We start from the raw sequence: 19,714 nt of genomic DNA, 5'->3' as shown, positions 1-19,714 counted from the left end.
CAGTAGTTCTCAAAATATTGGACCAAGTACCACCCCTGATCAAACCAAAGCATCCAAATACCACCTACAAGTCATCTTCTCATACGAACCGAAAATCTCAATGACCAACATGAGCACGTGCGCACACACTCACACACACATATAATAAAAATAGCACTGAGCACTTAGTTAATTTGGATCGTACCGCCTTGTAGCCATTTTCCAACGCTTGCTAACACTAGCAGTGCTGTCTGCGTCAGGTTCAGCAGAAGAGCTAGTGTCGGTGGCCGATAGGGTTACCATACATCCGGATTTTCCCGGCCATGCCTTCTCTTTTGATCCTTATATCTCGTCCAGGGGGAATTTTCAAATATCCAGAAAAGTCTGGGATTTCGATCCCATTATTTTCACCATGAAAAATAATTAACAAAAATTATAAAGATAGAAAGAGAGAGAATTTCTTAACTTCTCTAACTCGCGTTGCGACCTACGTTGTCGGGCATCAATATCTCTCTTTACTCAGTCTATGCAGTGCAGAAGCCTTCCCTCGAAAGGCTCCCTATTTTGTTTCTCAATATCCTACCCTCAAACACCATGCCAAAGCGAAAGTGTTAATTCACAGCAGAACCAAAAAATAAATTTCCATGTTTTAGAAGTGGCAGAGAAGAATGGGAAGCTGAATGTTTGGTGTGTAAGCTTGGTACTTTTGTCCCCGTGGAAAATAAAGGTGTACTTCACTTGCAAACTCATGTTGACTCAGACAAACACAAAAAGGCAATTTGAGGAGAGAACCAAATTAACGGATTATTTTGTAAAATCTGGCAGCAAAACAGAGGATTCTGTTATTGCAGCGGAGGGGACTTTTTTCACACAGTTAAACATCATCACAGTTACTTTACCAATGAACATAAAACGTGGGATATTTTGAAAACCTTCTCCATCCCGACCCTGTTCCCAGATAAGGCAATAGAAAAGTTTCTCAGGGTGTCCTCTTTTTTTATGTACAAATATGGTAACCCTAGTTACGATGTATAATCCTCCTCATTTTCAATGGATGTGCGTGATCTGTTGGAGCTGGCATCAGTACTCTAGGCATCTATTCCTTTCAGCCATGACATAATACTTGATTTTTGCGAGGTATAGATTGTTGATCACTTGTTCTGTTGGTTGATGTGGTGCTAAACTGTCTCTTTGAAAGCTCAAGAGGAGTATAGAGACTCAAGTATTAGCACGCACTGTATCAACGTAGCTGAGGACTTAGGCTGCGTATTTGACACATAAACTAATTTTATTAAAATAGAAAATATGAAAACCTGTCTTAAGCTTTCTGAAACCGATTAAATTACAGATGAATAATTTTTAATAATTTAATTTTTAATTCCTAATTTTTCAGTGCACACAACAAATTTCCAGGGTCATCTGGTGTACCTCCTGGGGCTATTCCACATACAACAAGTGGTACACGCACCAGTTTGAGAACCACTGACCTACAGCATACAGTACATGCTTCTTATACACTGCATATCCAGATCCACTAGTCCAAACAAGCCTGCATCAAAAGCATTAATTCATTACACACAGTTCTGCTTGGTTAAAGTGAAACTGCAGCCAGACTGATTTACTTTTAGCTCAGTATTTGAAATCTGCCTCTGTGTTTTTTGGGATTCTTTTGGGGGAATGTGACAGCACTGATATCTGACCCGCACCATCATTTTCTGTATGAGGTGAATTAAAGCCAACATACTAAGCATGGTATATTTTATATTTATATTTGTTATCCAGAATTAAAAATTTGACCAAACAATTTAAATATGTACTGTTGCTTATACTGTATGAGGGTTTCTTTATAGTAATTAAACCTTATTAGTTTTTATAACTCATAGTGTGACAATAAACATTATTAAATAATGCTAATTTCATAAAACTAATTATTCAAATGTATTAAAAATAATATTTTCTTAAACCGATTTTACTTTCCTACAATATTATTCCTACAGCTGTACAGCAAGAACTTCAAGGGTATTTTGCTACATGACAGACGGACAGAGAGTGTTGGCAAAAGATGCCTAAAAAAACATATGACACACAGGCTGAACTGGATACCGAGACAGCTGTCTGGACTCAGACCCTTAACGATGCAATATATAGACTATAATGTCTATAATGTTCAAATAAATGAATTTGTCAATTATGGTAATGGACATCCTACTTTATTGTTTCTTTTTAGTAGAGTCATTTCTAAACATAAACTAAGATAATTGATTTTCTCAAACACCACCTAATAATTTCAGAACAAATGGACTGTACTCATGTACCTTCAATTAAAGATGCCACGACAATCCCATAACAGTGCTGTTACAATCCAGTTCATATTAGCTTTTAACAGCTTTTGTAATAAGGTGTGCATATTTAAAGCAGGGCAGGGATGTCTGTCTGGATAGTTATATATAATTTTGTCAGGGGGACACGTGTGTTGTGATAAATGTTATCCCAATGTAAATTCGACCCTGAAGCCAGATACACATGTATCAGCTGACTGCACTATGGCCTCATTGATTGTGTTAGAACAAAGAATAAAATGCATCAACCCAGTGCATTCCACTGTTTCCCATCACATTTTCATTCAGGCATAGCATAATGTAAGAAGCCAATAAATGAAGCATACTCTTGAAGGCTAAATATGTTTCCTCTGCCAGAATTCCTATCAGTGGTAATTCACATTGTTTATTCAACTAACCCAGAATCAGTTCACTTCACCACTCTACAGGTAATTGCAAGAACCAAGTAAATTAAAAAATAAGTGCTTCTGTTACTTTTTTCTCTGTAGATCATCCCTAACATGTCTAGTTGGTGGATTAAATAGAAAATGATAGCAATCAACACAGTAAGAGAAGAGCTTCAGTAACAAAGACAAGTCAGTATCTGATTGACTTTTCCCATCCTCTGGATGAGACGTAAAACCGAGGTCCTGACTCTCTGTGGTCATTAAAAATCCCAGGGCGTTTCTCGAAAAGAGTAGGGGTGTAACCCCGGCGTCCTGGCCAAATTTCTCATTGGCCCTTACCATTCATAATAATCTCCTAAGCCTCCTAATAATCCCCATCTATGAACTGGCTTCTTTACTCTGCTCTCCTCCCCACTAATAGCTGATGTGTGGTGAGTGTTCTGGCGCACTATGGCTGCCGTCGCATCATCCAGGTGGATGCTGCACATTGGTGGTGGTGGAGGGGAGTCCCCATTACCTGTAAAGCGCTTTGAGTGGAGTGTCCAGAAAAGCGCTATATAAGTGTAAGCAATTATTATTATTATTATTATTATTATTATTATTATTTGCAGAATAAAATGACCATGTGACCATGATAGCAACATTGGGATTCCTGAATCCTGATTTCAATCCACTACAAGAACAACAAAAGGGAAGGGAAACTCTGCATCCCACAGCCTGCAACACTCAGTATTACAGTACTGTAATACTGTATGTGGGTAAGCGTTGCATGTGCAGTACTGTAATGGTCATATACACTTAAAGACTGTTGAGTCAGCCATAGAGGAGCCATCACTTCATTTGATGCTACAGAAAAGTATTGCTACCGTTACACGAGAAAGTGTTCATGAGTATCTCTGGAGGCGAACAGACTCATTCGACAGTCCTGTTAGCAAGCTTATGTAATGTCAGTAGCAAAACCCCTGAACATCTTGCAGAGCTGCATTAATTTAAAAAATAAACTACTGATGAATACTTTCAAGATACATACAGATCAAGTACAAATTTACATGAAGAATAATCACACCTAATAATATATTTTCAGATCAATTTGAAAAATATTTAGTGGCCCTTATGATGAAAAGATATGAAGAATGCAAGAGTTCTGCCAGAAGAATATTCTTTTAACATGATAAAATACCAGGCAGAAAGGCCTCTGATGACGTTCACTGTCTGCCATGTGATGTCTGACCTAGAACATGTGGATAAAAAGTTAAAACAATTTTTTTAAGCTTTCTAGACTTCCTGCTAATCAGAACTATTTTTAAATGAACCATGAAATGTCATGCAAAAATCAGAAGGCTTGAGTCTGTTTCTATAAATTGTACAATACATACCACATGTTCACCGTATGTGAAATCTCAAGATTTCTGGCAGAAAACTGACAGAAAATGAAAAGTTTGATGTAAAAATGTGGACCTATATAATGAATGCTGCTATTGACTCTGCACTACTGGACAGTAGTAACCATGTTATGCTCAAGGACTCTCATAAGTTGCCTAATTTATTTGTATTTAGATAAGAATTAAAGGTTTGCCAAAATTGCTATGGAATCACAACTGTTCGATTGTTTTAAAAAGAAAAAAACATTAATTAAATAAATGAAGTCACATCAGCATTCATTTTGGCCAGTCAATACTGCACTAAAGCTTACCTGATAGAATGAGCAATACTGACAATTTAAAGCAACTTTCTCTGGTAGATTTTTAAAAAACAAAAGGGAGAAAACCTTAGGTTTGAAAGGTTTTCCTAAAAGTAACATTTTAAATTTTATCTGACTATTTTTTCCACTTAAAAGACAAGTGTAAAACACATATAACCTTCATATTTTTTAATGTTAGTAACAAGAATGGTGTTTACTTTCCCTATAAAACAGGTGCTCTGTTTTAAGGCCCTCACATATTGTCTATTAGATTTCATGTATATATACTGTAATTGTTTCCAAAGGTATCAAAAACTGAACCATAAAAATAATTATAATGTATTAATGCAAAATAAAAATAATGTAAGTTATTTTAAAATATAGTAAGTAAGAACAAACAAAGTATTAACTTAATGAATTATGTAAATCACGTAAAATGAGCACAAGCAACAGTTTACCTTTTCACACCTCATTTAATTTAAGCTGAAGTTTGGTGAGCTGCTACTTAATGGTCATGACTGTAGGTATTCAGTAAGTACAAGAATTCAAAGGAAGAAGAAAAACAATTCTCATTTTTTGGAACAAAATCTGAATGGAAATTGTGTTTTCCTGATAAAGTTTCAATTGCCTTGGTTTCCACGGGTTGTAATAACAAGAACACAATACTGTTCGATTGTCCTACATGGGTGGATACTGTGGATTGTGTTAGTGTGCAAGTGCTGACATGTTAATCGAGCTCGAGGGACAAAACAACTCCTTTGCGTGGTTAAAATGAATGAGAAAAAGAATTTAAAAACTTCCTCTAAAGGAAAGATATTGTATTTAAATATACTCTGCATATGGGAGATTTCGATTTTTTACATTCATGCTTCCGCAGTTGTGGGTGGATTCAGCAACTATATAAGAATTTGAATAGCATATCTGCACTTGGGAGACCGTGTCCAATCTTATAAAAGCTCATTAAAAAGGGCCTGTGTTGGTGTGTTTGGAAATGTCTGTCCTCTGTGCTAATCTACCTGTTTTACACTTTATACAACTTAGTCAATCAGAATTTTCTTGTTTGGGAACCAGTGAGATGGCAAAAATCTGTCTTTTTAAAAATACAATACTGTATATTCACAAATTCTTAATATCATGTTGCTTTTAAGTTTTGCACCTTGTGTTCTAAATTAGTTAAATCGTTGTTCAATAAACCCTGAAGAGTCATCAGAATCACTTGCAATAATGATTAACAATGCTAATTAGTGACACAGTTTCAGATACAGGGTGACTGATTAAATATATTTGAATTCCTAATTTTTAAGAGAAAAAATCATCTTTATTGTTTTTTGTTTTCAATAAGCAAGACATAAGTTGTGGCTTCATCTTCTCTATGCCTTGCTATTTCAGATAATGCTTTTAATATATCAGATGCAGACTACTGAGATCCCACTAGAATATTATGAAACTGACCTAATTCTGGAAGCTGAGATAACTGCAGGCAGGGATGTCAGCTTTTTACTTTTGTTTTAGACTAAGTAAATGACACAGGCTTCCTTCTCCTTAATCTTTCCCAAAAACATCTTTTTGTGAGACAGGTTTTGCCATCAAAAAATAAAAAAGAATAGAAAACTCTCTCAATGTCAATGCAAATACATAACACGTACAAACAATAATAATTTTCTTGTCATTTACAGGATAGATTTTTCCATCTCATTTCAGCAGCTCCCTTTCTGACACGGAGAATTTTAATTTATACATCTCAAATTCCTGGCACATACACTATGTGCTTTTTCAACATTTATACTTTGATTTCAAAAATGGTCTTCTCTCACTAACTTTAATCAAGTTCATGTTAAACAAGACAGCGCTTCAAGGTTCACCTCTTCCAGTTTAATTAAATTGAGATGATTTAGTTTAATAAATTGCAGAAAACATATCAGGATTCCTGAAGTGACTTCTTCACCTTTAAAAAACATTTGATATGCATTTGGACTGAATTTCTTAGCATATCTATCCATTGAGATTAACTTTGTATATGTTACAATGGAAAGAGCAAAGAATTGTTTTACTCCTCAGACAGGGAAATCTTGTGAAATTTGAATTCTAATTTCTTAAAATAAAAATACCAAAGGAAACATTCACAATTTTTTTGGAAACCGAAAATCAAATTATTGATATCCAGTATACAATACACTGGACACTCAGTTGTGTTTATAAGAGGATTCCAGGTGTATAACTGATACAACTTAACTTCAGGTTTACTGTAAATGAGACTCAAAGAAGAACAATAGATTGAACTTTAAACTTCAGCATTTACAAATATTTATCACATCATCTGAGATGGTAAAAAGTGAGAGTTGTAAAGGAATGACACAGGTGTTTCAGAATGTATTTAATATCCTGTAAGATTATTGTATAAATTTGTTCATAGGGTCAGGACCAAGGTTAAATAATTAGCCTTTGTTCTCTCTAGAACTGATAATTGCAATGTGCTTATTCCCAGGGAGTCTAGGAGTTTAGTGAACACATTGAAGTATTTTCAAAACTCAATGACAAGAATTTTATCTACTGCACGTCCCAGTCCAATGCACATCTTAGTCCTGTTTTAGAACCGGCTTCCAGTTTAATCATATGACTTCCATATGAAACATATAACCTTCAGTGGGTTGAATGAAGTGTGCTCCCCCTCCTTACAGCACTCATCTCTTTCCAGTTTTATATCCAACCACAATCTTTGACCCATTGATACAAGTCTCCAAGACCAAACTCTAGGCATTGGGTGATGAGACAAATCGTCTTTGCATTGTATGTCCTCCATATATTTGTGTAAAATCTAAAAATATAAACAAGTTTCTATTGTGGAAATTCTGAAAAGAAACCCAGCATTGAAGTGCCCATATTCTGTTGTTGTTTTATGCTAATTTGTTTGGCACAGATCTCTAAACCTTAGTTATCTAGTTAAAGCTTTATCTCACAGATATATCTCTACAAAAAATGTAAACATTGGCTGGACTATAGGAGAACAATCCTTACAAAATCCAAACAGCAGCAGACAGATACTTTGATAAGTAATTATAATTCAAATCTCAGCCTAGACCTCAAAACCCATATCATTTAAAAATAAAGCCTTTTTTAATCTTTAGACCTAGAATTAATGCCCCATGGCATGGTAGCTGTCCCTTTGGAACATAATTTAATTTAGCAAGGATTCATAGATACATGATGGAGTAAGGAACTGCATACTGTACGATCTACAAAGAAACACGCTGAGGTAAATTCCACACTGAAAAGTAGAAAGCCAGAGTAAAATATGCAGTAACATTTCAGTTTATAACAGTTCATCAAGTGTGTACAGTAGATAGGCAGAAAGCAGAGATACGAGGGGTTGGTGGTGCAAGTAAAGGACTGGAGAACTGAGAACAGTTAAACTGAGGATAATTACATGGAAATTGTAAAGGACAGAGAGGGTACTGTGAAAGGCAAATATCTGTAAATGAATAAATGTATGAAAAAAAAAACAAAACGTTCTCCTTCAATGAAAAATGGGGATGTCCACTTTAATAGTGAATTTTGCATATTTTTCTAGTCCAGGTGTATAAAGATGTTGTACATATATGCATATGTATATGCGTCTCAAAAATAAACACATGGAAATTTCTGTTCATAAGAGGTTGAATGGGCCTGAAGGTTTAAAGTTCACTGATAACTGGATGACACAAATGACACTCCTTAGCAGGTTAATGCAAAAATATGACTGTGAACCTTGATTGCCACAAATGTTTTTAGGAAATGCATACTGTAAGCAGTCCACCTGTGCTCAACATGTAAGGCACACCTTACATAAAGAAAATATTTTCTCAGTGACATTCCACTGCACGTACAGTATTTCTTCAAGAAATAAGAAAGAGTATTATTTTGAAAGGACTTCAACTTTTAAGAGCCTCAACCTCCAAAACACTGAGTTAGCCAAATATAATATCTAATTTTCTAAATATCCCTACACTAACACAGCCATATAAAAATACATATGTTTTGTAAGAGGTAGGCTCTCATTCTATTTAAATTGACTGTGAGTCACCACCAGTTAATCTTACTGAAATGAATTTATGTTACAGATGATTAACTATTGAGTGAAACACATTTTTTAATTTTAAGTATCAAACTAAAATAGGTTTGATTGGAGTAGAAGATGCAGAGAATGCTGCAAATCTAACTTTAAAGCCTAACATCTATATTTTATAGAAAATATAAAAATGCCATATACCAACAATTCCACATTCACTTAAAGTTAATAATTCTGCATAAAGTGGAAAATATTTAATTAACAGGGGCACAACAAATAATCTACCCACAACAAGGGCTTACACATACAAATAGTATGCATGTTAGCATGTACATTTAAAAAGCCTGATTTAATCTAGGGTACTAACCTTTCTGTACCAGAAGGTGACACCTTGAATTCATCAGATCCAAGGAACATCACTTGATGAATTCTGCATCTATGCAAATCTGTATTAGCGTCCTGGAAAAAAAAAAAAACACATTTGTTTCATTTTAAAAAAAGGGAAAAAAATCAAATCACTGCATTGAACTCAAGGCCTTGTTTTCTAAAGCATACGCTAAAATGCGTCCGGATAACTTGTGAAGATTTCTTTTATTGCATTTGACATGAACTATCTCAGGGGACCCAGCTACTGCTCTCTAACTTAATGGGCATCACTGCTAAAACATGTAATGTAGTCATCAGGCTTGCAACACTATTATCAGTCCTGGCTTTGACACACCTTCACTCTTCAATTAAACCCTGCTAACAAAACAACAACTGTTTATAACTGATTTAGATGGCTTGAAATGTTTGATCTGATATCAATTTGCCATCCAAACTCAAAAACAGCCACATCTGCTATTTTTTGCCATGCATATTTCATGATCTACAATCTTCATTCATGCTTTTAGTTTCTGAATAACAGAGTATTTAAATTATCAATGTCTTGAAACTCACCGAGAAGAGTGGACCATAAATGAATGGATGGATTAAATTTATTATATGTACTTCAAGACGTGAAATAAGACAAGATATCCGAGCCATTGCATCTCCCCCTTATTAGGGCATTCTGAATGTCCCACTTACTTTTATTTTTCTTTCCTTGCAGAGTAGTGTGAATAATTCTTGCTTTAAAGTTGCACATAAGTAACATAAGTAAGTAATTTATAAATTACACCGATTACTTATAAGTAATTTCAGTGCACAAGGCCAAAAGTAATACTCTGTTATGTTGTAATTATTACATGGAAAACAAAATCATTAATCTGTTGTAATTCCCCTAGTCTAGGGTATTAATGTCTAATTCATATTTAATCTGTTGCTGGTACCGTATCTACTACATCCTATAATTATTCAACGGGGTCAAACAGAAAAAAAGTTCCATATTTATGCATTCAGTTATTACTTTGGAAACTGAACTGTCTGTCTGGAAAGATTTGAAATGTGTTGGGTATAAGTAAATCTGTATCAATTTATCAAGTGAAAAATAAAAAAAATAAATTGCTGTTTTCTGAGTGATAACAAAGAAAAAGTCTTTCATTCAATAGCAGAGTTTTTCAGATTGCTGGGTAGGGAGAATCTGTGAAAGCAGATTGGGAAGACAAACCAGTCCCTGAAGTTCTCTGCACTTTCTGTAATAAACATCTTTTCATGAATTATTAAGGACATTTCTTCTTAGAAATTCAACACCTTGAACTGTGCAAGTTTCAAATGGATTTACTGGTTATCTTACATTACCTGAAGTTGTAGAGTGTGATAGATTTGGACTATAAAGACTTAATAATACAAGAACTTTTTCACTATAGTGTGATCATTCATAGAACACATTATTTTTTAGAATAAAAGTTTGATCATTGCACCATTTCCTGTGAACATGCAGAAGTGTGTTATTTTAGAATGAATTATGAATATGGAAGTTAATCTGTGCCAAGTACTATAAGCAGTGTCATTGAGACAACAACAGTACTCTCACTGTCACCTTTGCTGTTGCCTGTGATTTTGTGGGTCATGCTACCTGTAAGTGCACTAGTGGCTTCTCATTTGTAATGCTACTCAATGCGGTGAGAAGCACAATGATTTTTTAAATAATTTGCATTTACACCTTTTATACTAACAAAAAATATTTTTATAAACAATAGCAGGTTTCAAAGATTGTTTTTATTTTATTTTATTAATTCATAAAGACGTATCTTTGTGACACTGTGCAATTCATGGGAAATGGAGAACTTATTTTTTCATTCCTTTCACTCCTAAGAAAAGTAGTTCAGATGGGTAGCTGCATCTGTATGCATAGGCTGCAAAGGAACAAGTAATAGGTTTATTTCATGCTGAAAAGAGAAGAAAGAAAACACAATATTTCGGCTGTGGAGCCTTCTTCGGGTGACACATTACTCCTGAGAAAATACCAATTTTTTGGTAGCACAAGGAAAGTCTTGTAATTATATCTTGCTTACAGTATGTTCACATAAAGCATCACATCCCACTTAATATAAAATTGACTACATTAATTTAAGTATTCCTGTTCTCATTGTCTGATCATGCTTATAATATACGTTTGTTTTTTCTCAGTGAGGGATTCCCATTGACTTTGTCACACTTAACCATACCTCTCCAAGCTTTATTGTGGTTTTACTATGATTGCTTGGTGCTGTGCATTTTCCCTTAAAAAAATTCCTATTGGGGTTTCTTCTGCAATCTGTGTAATACCTTCTTATAAGCTTAAACAAATTACACATTTGCCAAAATGCATCAAATTTGTAATCTGTACAATTTTCTAAATTTACTGTAGGGTTTCCGTGCTTCGATTAGTACGGAAAATAATTCAACTGATGACAGATGTGTTGCACATTGGAAAGAGTTACAAGGAACACCACTGTAGGGCCGATGGCATCAACTTGTCCACCTTTTAAATAACGTCTGTGGTGAATGATAGAGCCTTTGATGTGATGAATGGCCTCCTTTGGGTACAGAGAGAATTTCCCAGCTTTCGTCCCTCGAGAGTCTCTTCATTACATGCACTTTGAGGCACAGGAGGACGAAAAGAGGAGAGGCTGCAGCTATCCTCCTCTTACCTCATAGTGATTCATTATAGCAGCCATACATCAAATGTTTCAGAAGGAACAAAGGCCGGGGTAGCAAACAAACAAGGATCTTCACACCAAATTAATCTGAAGTGTTGGGAGAAAAAGAAATGAAACAAAAGAGAAAGAGATGGCTCTTCAGTGTCTTTATGAAGAACTGTTGATCTTACCAACTCTTACGGAGGGAGTTGCAGTCATAAGCTGATGTTTGTGCATTAAAAGCAAAACTAATAAAGACAAGTATCAAAGATACAGAGATATCCTTTTATTCATAAGAATAATCTTACAGCAAAGCCTGGGAAAGAGTCATTCTCATTTTTGTTTAGTTGCAGTAAAAAATCATACTGAATATATTTTTTTCTATATAATATACCTTCTTAGTTTGCAGAAATGTATAAATGTTGACTGATATTCATGAAAAAACTCACAAAGATATATATTCCTGTTATTTGATTGCCCTTTTCTAACCCTAACTGCTTCTATTTTCTCTTTCCCGTCGACTGTATTGAATGCAATATGATATAAAAAGAAACAAACCACGTGAACACTGATCCACTTTAATGAAAAGCAAGTGTTTTATGTAGAAATGTTTTCTGTAAACCAATCTGAGAGTTATAATGAGCCAGTAAGGAATAATGCTGCTTAGGACTAAACACAGTCCTGGTTGGGATAAATGGCCTTTTTACATGAATACCTTTTTTGTGGAGTAGTGATTACTGTCATCTTGTAAAGCTTATGTTATATATATGTTCAATTAATTAGAACAACTGATGTTAATTACATCTTATCTAATGTTTGAATCAGTCTGCCCTGGAAAGTATGAGGTAATACAAATCAAATCACTTGAAGCTGTGTCAGAAGAACTAGAACTCTCCTCAGCAGGTCAAAGCTTAAGCAATGACTTGGTTTACTACACCAGGAAGCTTTGTGGTCTCTAAGATGAGATAATAATTCATGCCCTTTTTTCTAAGGATGCTGAAACCTGTGGCAGTCTGTTAAAAGCCACAAATTCAGTACTTGAAGTTCAGAAGAAGATTCAAGTAATTAACGTTATTAAAGAAAGTAATGGATAGACTGCTCACATGAAATACATGTACTGTATTAACTTGGATTGAATAGATTGAATATTTATATGGGGTGAACAAAAAGATAATTCAGTATCTACTTACCAAAATACCTTTAGGTTTCTTCATTTGAATTATAAAATCGTTTGTACTGCACGTATTCCCCAATTCTTCATCATTTCATTTTTTTTACGTGTAAGGAGTTTGAGCATGAATACATTTATGTAATTGTATCTATTTGTGAAAGAATGAGGGAGTAGTAGCTATACTTACAATATTGACAGCTGAAAGAGGCATTTTAAAATAATAAAGATCTGGTGAACAGAAACTGTATGCATATATGAGAAAAATGAAAACTACAGACTTCATAAAATTAGCAAAACATGTTTCTTTTAATATATCATATATTAGTTCATAGATCTGCCCTCTGAAAGTAACACATTTAGATTTGTAGCCATAGCAGCCAGCGACTGCCTGAACAAGAAGCGACTTGTATTTCAAGGCCAAGGAGAGAACAAAATGATGCTACTAGTATTTAATGAGCTATAAAAAGAAAAAGACCCAGACAGCTGGTCTGATGACACCAGTCCTTATGTTGCAACCTTTTTCGATATTTTCCTTAATGGACTGTGTAAAAAGCAAAACAAAATAGTAACTGTCTTGCAGTAAAAGGCATCCTTTTCTCCACCGTAATAACTCAATCCAGATTTTTAGTGGTTTTCAATTTTTTAAACAACACTTGAGCTATTAATGGTCAAGCACTGTCACAGTCTGCCAAACACATCCTTGAAATATTTAATTTGCCTTTTAAAAAGATATAACTCAGCACTCTGCTTTAGGGACACATGTACAAAATAGTTACAATTGCAGTATATAAAGCATTTGTAACCACGCCATATGTAAACATATGTTGAATGATCGATGCCATAATTAGGAATTCTGTTCAGATATTGGTATTAGGGCAAGGATTCTTGTTGTAGTGAGGTTATTAGTGTTATCTGATGCGGTTTGTATACAGAATTCTGTATAATTATGGATAATTACATTTTAATATGAAGGATCACAGCCTCTGTTAGTAGTTCTGATTTACTACTCTTAGGTTTCAAAACTATAAACTCTGGTTTGTCTATTGTATGCGAGTATTTCACTTCTTGGTGATTTAAATTTTATGTGGATTCTCTTAAATGCTTAGCTACTGCTTTTTAGCTACTTTATTTTTTTTCTGTTTTACTCAACATTCCAACACATAAGTATGGCCACAGATTCCAAAATTATTTTCAGTGTTTTAAACCCGTAAGTGTTTTAACTCAGCATTTCTAACCTGTGGCATTACGCAGGGGTGTTGCCTTTGTAGCCACAGCTTTTCGGGCTACTAGAAGATGAGCCACAGTTGTGAAGGTCCTAAAAAGGCACACTGGACACCCCCCAAAGGGACGAACAAGGCCACCCCCGGAAGGGGAGGATTTATTTTCACCGGCATCCCTGGAGGGAATTTACCCACGGAAGGTCGTCGTTATTTTTCTTTTTCTTTTTGCCTGTCCCATCACACATCTCTACCTGGACAGGCTGACCCTGTTGAAACTCCCATGTTGAGTTTTTATTTTGTTTTGTCCTTTTTCTCCCTGCTCTTCCAGTCTGGTCACCGCTGTGCTAGAAGTTCTTTTTCCCAGGCTGGATCCCGTTAAACAGGGTAAGCCTATTTAACGGATGTCGTGAGGCACAGCAGCACATTTGTTTTTATTTTAGTTTTTGTTTTTTCACCTTTTTTTGGTGTTATTTTCGGTTCTCGCTAACCTCACATCTGTGCTTCCGTCCCTCAGTTAGGGGCGCTGGCTTTTTACCGGTGCTCGCCGTGGCTCCTACCACTCCCACAATCTTACATAACCTGAGGCCTTTTTACTGGATCTTAATTTTTGAAGATGACAAATTTTAAGATTGTTCATGTAATGAAAGTGTTCTTTCAGGACCCTATGCAGACGAGACAATCCGGGGTAGAGTGAGGAAAACCTGGGGAAAAAAGCATGCAGGTGTCAGGTGTCAGAGCCGGGCGGTCCATCCGAGATGCAGACAAAGGGGATTAAAAACGGGAACCGAATCAGAACCGACACAGGAACAAAAACAGGAACTAAAAACTTGATGGGACCAGGCTCTCCAGGTCCTGGACTTGCCTGGTACAGGAACCAATGCAGAGCCCGGAACAGAGTGAGCATATGGCTTTTATAGGACGGGGGGCAGGAACCGGAGGCAGGGAACAGGGAATGAGTACAGAACAAGGAAGGGCTGGAGCGTCCTTAAGAGAAGGGGTTTACAATCGTGACAGTTCTATTCATGATGCTTAAGGATTCCCATGTTTTGTTGACCAAAATGTGTGATTCTTCAGAAACACGGCTGTTTCAAAATAACTGTTTGGAGCAGAATGAGGCTAATCCCATGAAGTAAACCAATTGAAAATCTCAGAACTCTTCACAGGGTGGTGATTTAGTTGGCACACACATGCTGGTCTGCATTGAATTACTATGTGAGAAAGATTACTGTACAAAAACTATACTGTAGGTCATTCTTATGGTAAAAGTTTGCTCAGCAGTACAAAGCTCTAATACAAGTCATTGATCTTTTAACTCCTGTCTCATTTCTTTTGTTCATACCTGTCCCTGTTACCCATGTGAACTACAATCTTTGAAGAAAGCAGGATGATATCTTGAGCAGGAAGACAGTGCAGGTTGGCTGTTCATTTACAGGCTGATGAATCACAACAGCTTCCTTTAGTGAGGCTGCCAAATTCTTTTCCTTATGCTAATAAGTCTACTTTTACTGAACCTACTGAACAGTGTAGCACATTCATTCGATTCCTTCACAACCAAATTTTGTTAATAAACTTCTATTGAAATCTCTGACAGCCATGAGAATTTCACCCACTCCTTTAACGGGTTTGAACTCTCATTTAACTGTTGTTAATGACTTACTTGGTAGCTAAAATGAAGCATTTTGAGATGTTTGTTCCTTTATTTCTACGTAAATTGATGTTCTCAGCTCTTTCTCTGGGTGTTAATATCCTCCTCAAGTAGTTATAATTTTAACTATCAACAATCATCATTAATACTGCATATGATCTTATAACAGTATGCTTCAAGTCTGCTGTTATCACATTTGTATTAAAAGGTATTTAAATAATTGGTAACTTTAGTGTTGTTATTGATATTGATGGTGATAAAACTAAACCCTTGATGGAAATTAGAATTTCACTCATGAACATTGCAAAGATATTTTTTTTTTACTACAGTATAAAATTGCTCAGTAAATTTGCTTGCTCTGTCAATCCAGTGCTGGAATATAGATATATAATCAAATTAGACTACTATAATGCTTTTCTTACTGGGGTATTTGCTAATGTACTAAATGGGCTTCAGTAAGTACAGAATTCTGTGTCTTGTGTGATCACTAAAACTGCATCAGCATGTAACCCCTGTCCTATGCAAAACGCACTGACTCCCTGTGAAATTAAGAACAGATGTTCAGACTCTATGGCTCATGTATAAGAAGTTTAATGGTCTACTCCAGGTTATCTTAAGGACTTATTACATGAGTATAGACCAGCATTTAATCTGATATCTTCTGATTCAGGTCTTCTTACTATACGAAAGACCAGGCCCCACAACATGATAAATAATACTGTGCAGCACCATTTCTGTGGAACTCGTTGCTTAGATCCATTTGAGACTTTGTGACAGTGGACCTTTTTAAAATACGTTGAAAGATTTTACTGATAAGCTTTTAATGCAGACTTTGGTTTCATTCTTTGTTTTACTGGATTAATATACTGTACTATGTTTTGTTTTCTTTGTTATTTCCATTATGTGCATTATGTACTGTATGTTTGATTGCACAATGCTTTGTGTTTTTTGAAAAGTGCTTTTCATTCAATTCATAATTGCTATTAGCATGCCTTCTGAGTTTGCCAGCGTGATTTTACGGCTGTTTTCACTCACCCATTTATCCTTCTTAAATCCTGGGGATTAAGCACAGTGTAGAACAGATCCATTCTTAGTCTTTTTTAAGTAGAAAAACACTGGAAATATATTTAACAGTTTTTGAAATTTCACATACCTGGTATTCCCCTAAGTGTGCTTGAGGCACCCAAACATTTATTAAGTAAGGCTGACTTGTATCTGCTTTGCATCAATTACCTCACCTTGACATCTTGCACTTGCAATGCCCTTTCCCCATATGGCTTCTATTTAACGTAAATGAGAAGACCATTCTGAACAATATCAGTCTAACAGAAAACACTCCATAAACTCATGAACGCACTCATATCACTAGCACTTTAAAGCTTTTATGCAAAAATAAAGACTCCCCACACAGCCGTTAGCTAATAACCATGCTGCCTAATGTATCACCATCCACAGCTTTATTGACCAAGATGTGAAATTGTCATATAACTGAACTGAAGTTCTACAGTATACTGTATCAGGTGACTATTTGATTCAAAAGGTCAAGATTTTCGTCCAGTTTACAGGCAACAGATGTTTTCCTGAATCTCTTGGTACAATTAAAAATCATCCTTTCTATTACATGACATTTTTAATACAAATCACATATTTTCTTGTTAATTAATAGCTTATAAGAACTATGGATAATAAGTTACTTATTTCTAGCAATGCTTTATAATGAACTTAGGATGAAACTGTTTGTTTGCTGTAGCACCATTAAAAACGAGAGAGAGAAAAGAACTGTACTAAATACATTAGTCAATCATTTATTTTATCACAAGAACATAACTTTCTTTTACAGACCAGAAAAAAAAATATATTTTCTTGAAAAACTGCATTTTTCTGTAGGGATGTTACAAAGATCACAAACCTTTAGCGATGTAAAGAGTAAAGATATGTAATATGTAAATATTGTAAAGAGTATGAATAAGGTATATGTTTTGGAATTCCATATTAAACACATTCTGAATAAGTGTCTGCAATTGCATCAACTTTAATTACTATATGCTGCTGTTTGAATTTATTAGATTATCATGAGGGAATATATGTTGGAAATATAATAGCACTACAGCATACATTTCTATTCCCTTTGTGAAAACTGAAGAACAACACTTTTCTCAATATTTGTTTATCAAGTTTTTTGTTAAATATTTTAAAGCTAGGGGTATAGGGCAATATAGGTGATAGGGCTAAGTGTGCACTAAAATAAAATATAATACATCTCCAGACTTTTTTAAAACTGTAGTGATGTAAAATACTAACAATAGTGAAGATCTACTGTACTATATAGCCTGCCCTTGTTTACGGTAAATACAGTTTAATGAAAACTCTTTCACTGATACATTGCTTATACTGAAAGATTCTGACGAAGTTGTGTTTTTTTTTTTTGGAAACTGAGTCTAGTTCAGAACAGTCACAATTTAAACGGTAGCTGCCATTTTTGTGAGAGCTCAGACAATTTTTCTAGATATTCCTGTGTTTTGTCACAAATCTACCCAGAGTCAGCCTGTGCAGAAGCAGTTTTGATTTGACTACAAAGAACGGGAAGCTAGAAGGTTATTATATCATCTGAATTTTGCTAACTTATCAGAAACAATCAATTATGCTTCTGAAGGAAACAAAACAGTTATTCCACTATGGAAATATAAAAAGCCAAACGCTTTCCGTAAAACTTGGAAAACACATGACCTGAGTTTGACTTCTCCTTTTGACCATATTAAGAGTAACGAAATCTATACCTTCTTTGAAACTTTATTCACCATAGCCAGAAATGGGGCTAGTGAAATGCTTCTCTAAACATGCTTTAATCTGCCAGGAATGTCATAAATTGCTTCCATATGTGAGTCTCGAACAAAAAAGTCAATCAAAGGTGCTTACCCTGATACTGCCCACTCCAAACAATCAGAGTCCAAAAGTTATACCTTCCCTGCAATAGGCAATAAATGTCAGTCCAATTGAATTTGGAGAAGTGTCAAAAAGGGTCAGGCTAATTTGCCTTTAGAAATGCCTATTAGTTCGGGTTGTAAAAAAAGAACCACTCGGTTTTATGGATCCTGCCCTCCCCGTCACCACAACTACCTCCATTCAAGTCATTTTAAAGCACACCTGGCACCCACCAGTCTCCGACCTTGAATGTGCCACAGGTTAGGGAGCTAAAATTTGTTCCATGAGCTTGAAGAATTTAGGGGCCGGGCATCCAGCCAAGATAAACTGAAACACTTGGCGACATGAACACACACGTCGCACACCGGGGAATAAAGTGAACTGTTGTACAGTAGGGCAGCACGTACCCCCGCTGTAACATGAGCTCTGAGGGAAAGGAAAAATAAGGTACTGGAAATAACACCAAGTTGGTCTGCGAGTCAAACACAGCCCTTCTGCAGTTTTATACATGCCAAATAAGAGACTGGAGCCGTGGAATGAACCAAGCAGGCAGTTGCAAATCTGGCGGGGGAAAAAAAAAATACAGAACTCTTTGCCTTAGCTGTGTGAAGTCTTCAATATTATTTTTGAGTGTTAACACATACAGTACTTGTGTTTCATTACGTGCTTTTTCACTTGATTGTTGATAATTAAAAAGTGTTATGTTCACCTATCTATTTCCTAGCCCATACCAACAAACAACAGGTGCGTGGTGGGATACATTCCGGACAGGATGCCGGTCAGTTGCAGGGTACATGCAGACACACACACCAGGGCCAGTTTTCCCAGTAGCCAATTAACCCACCAGTATGTCTGGACTGTTGAAGAAAACAGGAGCACCTAGCAAACTTGGGGAAAACATACAAGCTCCGTGCAGACTGTACCCCAGGTCTGTAGTTGATTCCCGGGCCTCAGCACTACAAGGCAGCAATGCTAACTACTGGACCACTGTGCTGCCCAGTGTTATATTATCACCACTACGTTGAAAATTCAGAGGATTTAGTACTGATTCCAAAATGTTTCCTGAAGAAAATGAAAGATAAGCATCCAGAGAACTATTTCATGTAATGTCTTTCGTGGTGTATATCATGTGGATATGGTGTAACACACTTGCAAGCTTTTTTAATTCGGTGGTAACAAAGTTTGACCTGGAATGGTTATTTCATTAGATTTTATAGGAATATATCCATCCATTTTCAGGCAGGATACACCCTGAATAATTCTCTAGTCCATTGCAGGGCAGAAA

The 19,714-nt window shown here is 35.7% G+C and overlaps 1 protein-coding gene across 2 annotated transcripts in view; it reads right to left on the bottom strand.

The window, feature by feature from the left end:
* The window catches only part of LOC102697701 (retinoic acid receptor beta), a 246,308-nt gene that overhangs the window by 153,367 nt on the left and 73,227 nt on the right, over positions 1 to 19,714 (bottom strand). For both annotated transcript variants that reach the window (XM_069195083.1, XM_069195084.1), the window contains one exon: positions 8,798 to 8,889. The gene's annotated coding sequence lies outside the window, so the exon portion shown is untranslated. The remainder of the gene's footprint in view (positions 1 to 8,797; positions 8,890 to 19,714) is intronic.

The sequence above is a fragment of the Lepisosteus oculatus genome, chromosome 10, assembly GCF_040954835.1.
Source record: "Lepisosteus oculatus isolate fLepOcu1 chromosome 10, fLepOcu1.hap2, whole genome shotgun sequence".
Classification (NCBI taxonomy): Eukaryota; Metazoa; Chordata; class Actinopteri; order Semionotiformes; family Lepisosteidae; genus Lepisosteus; species Lepisosteus oculatus.
This window is presented reverse-complemented; position numbering and strand designations above follow the sequence as displayed.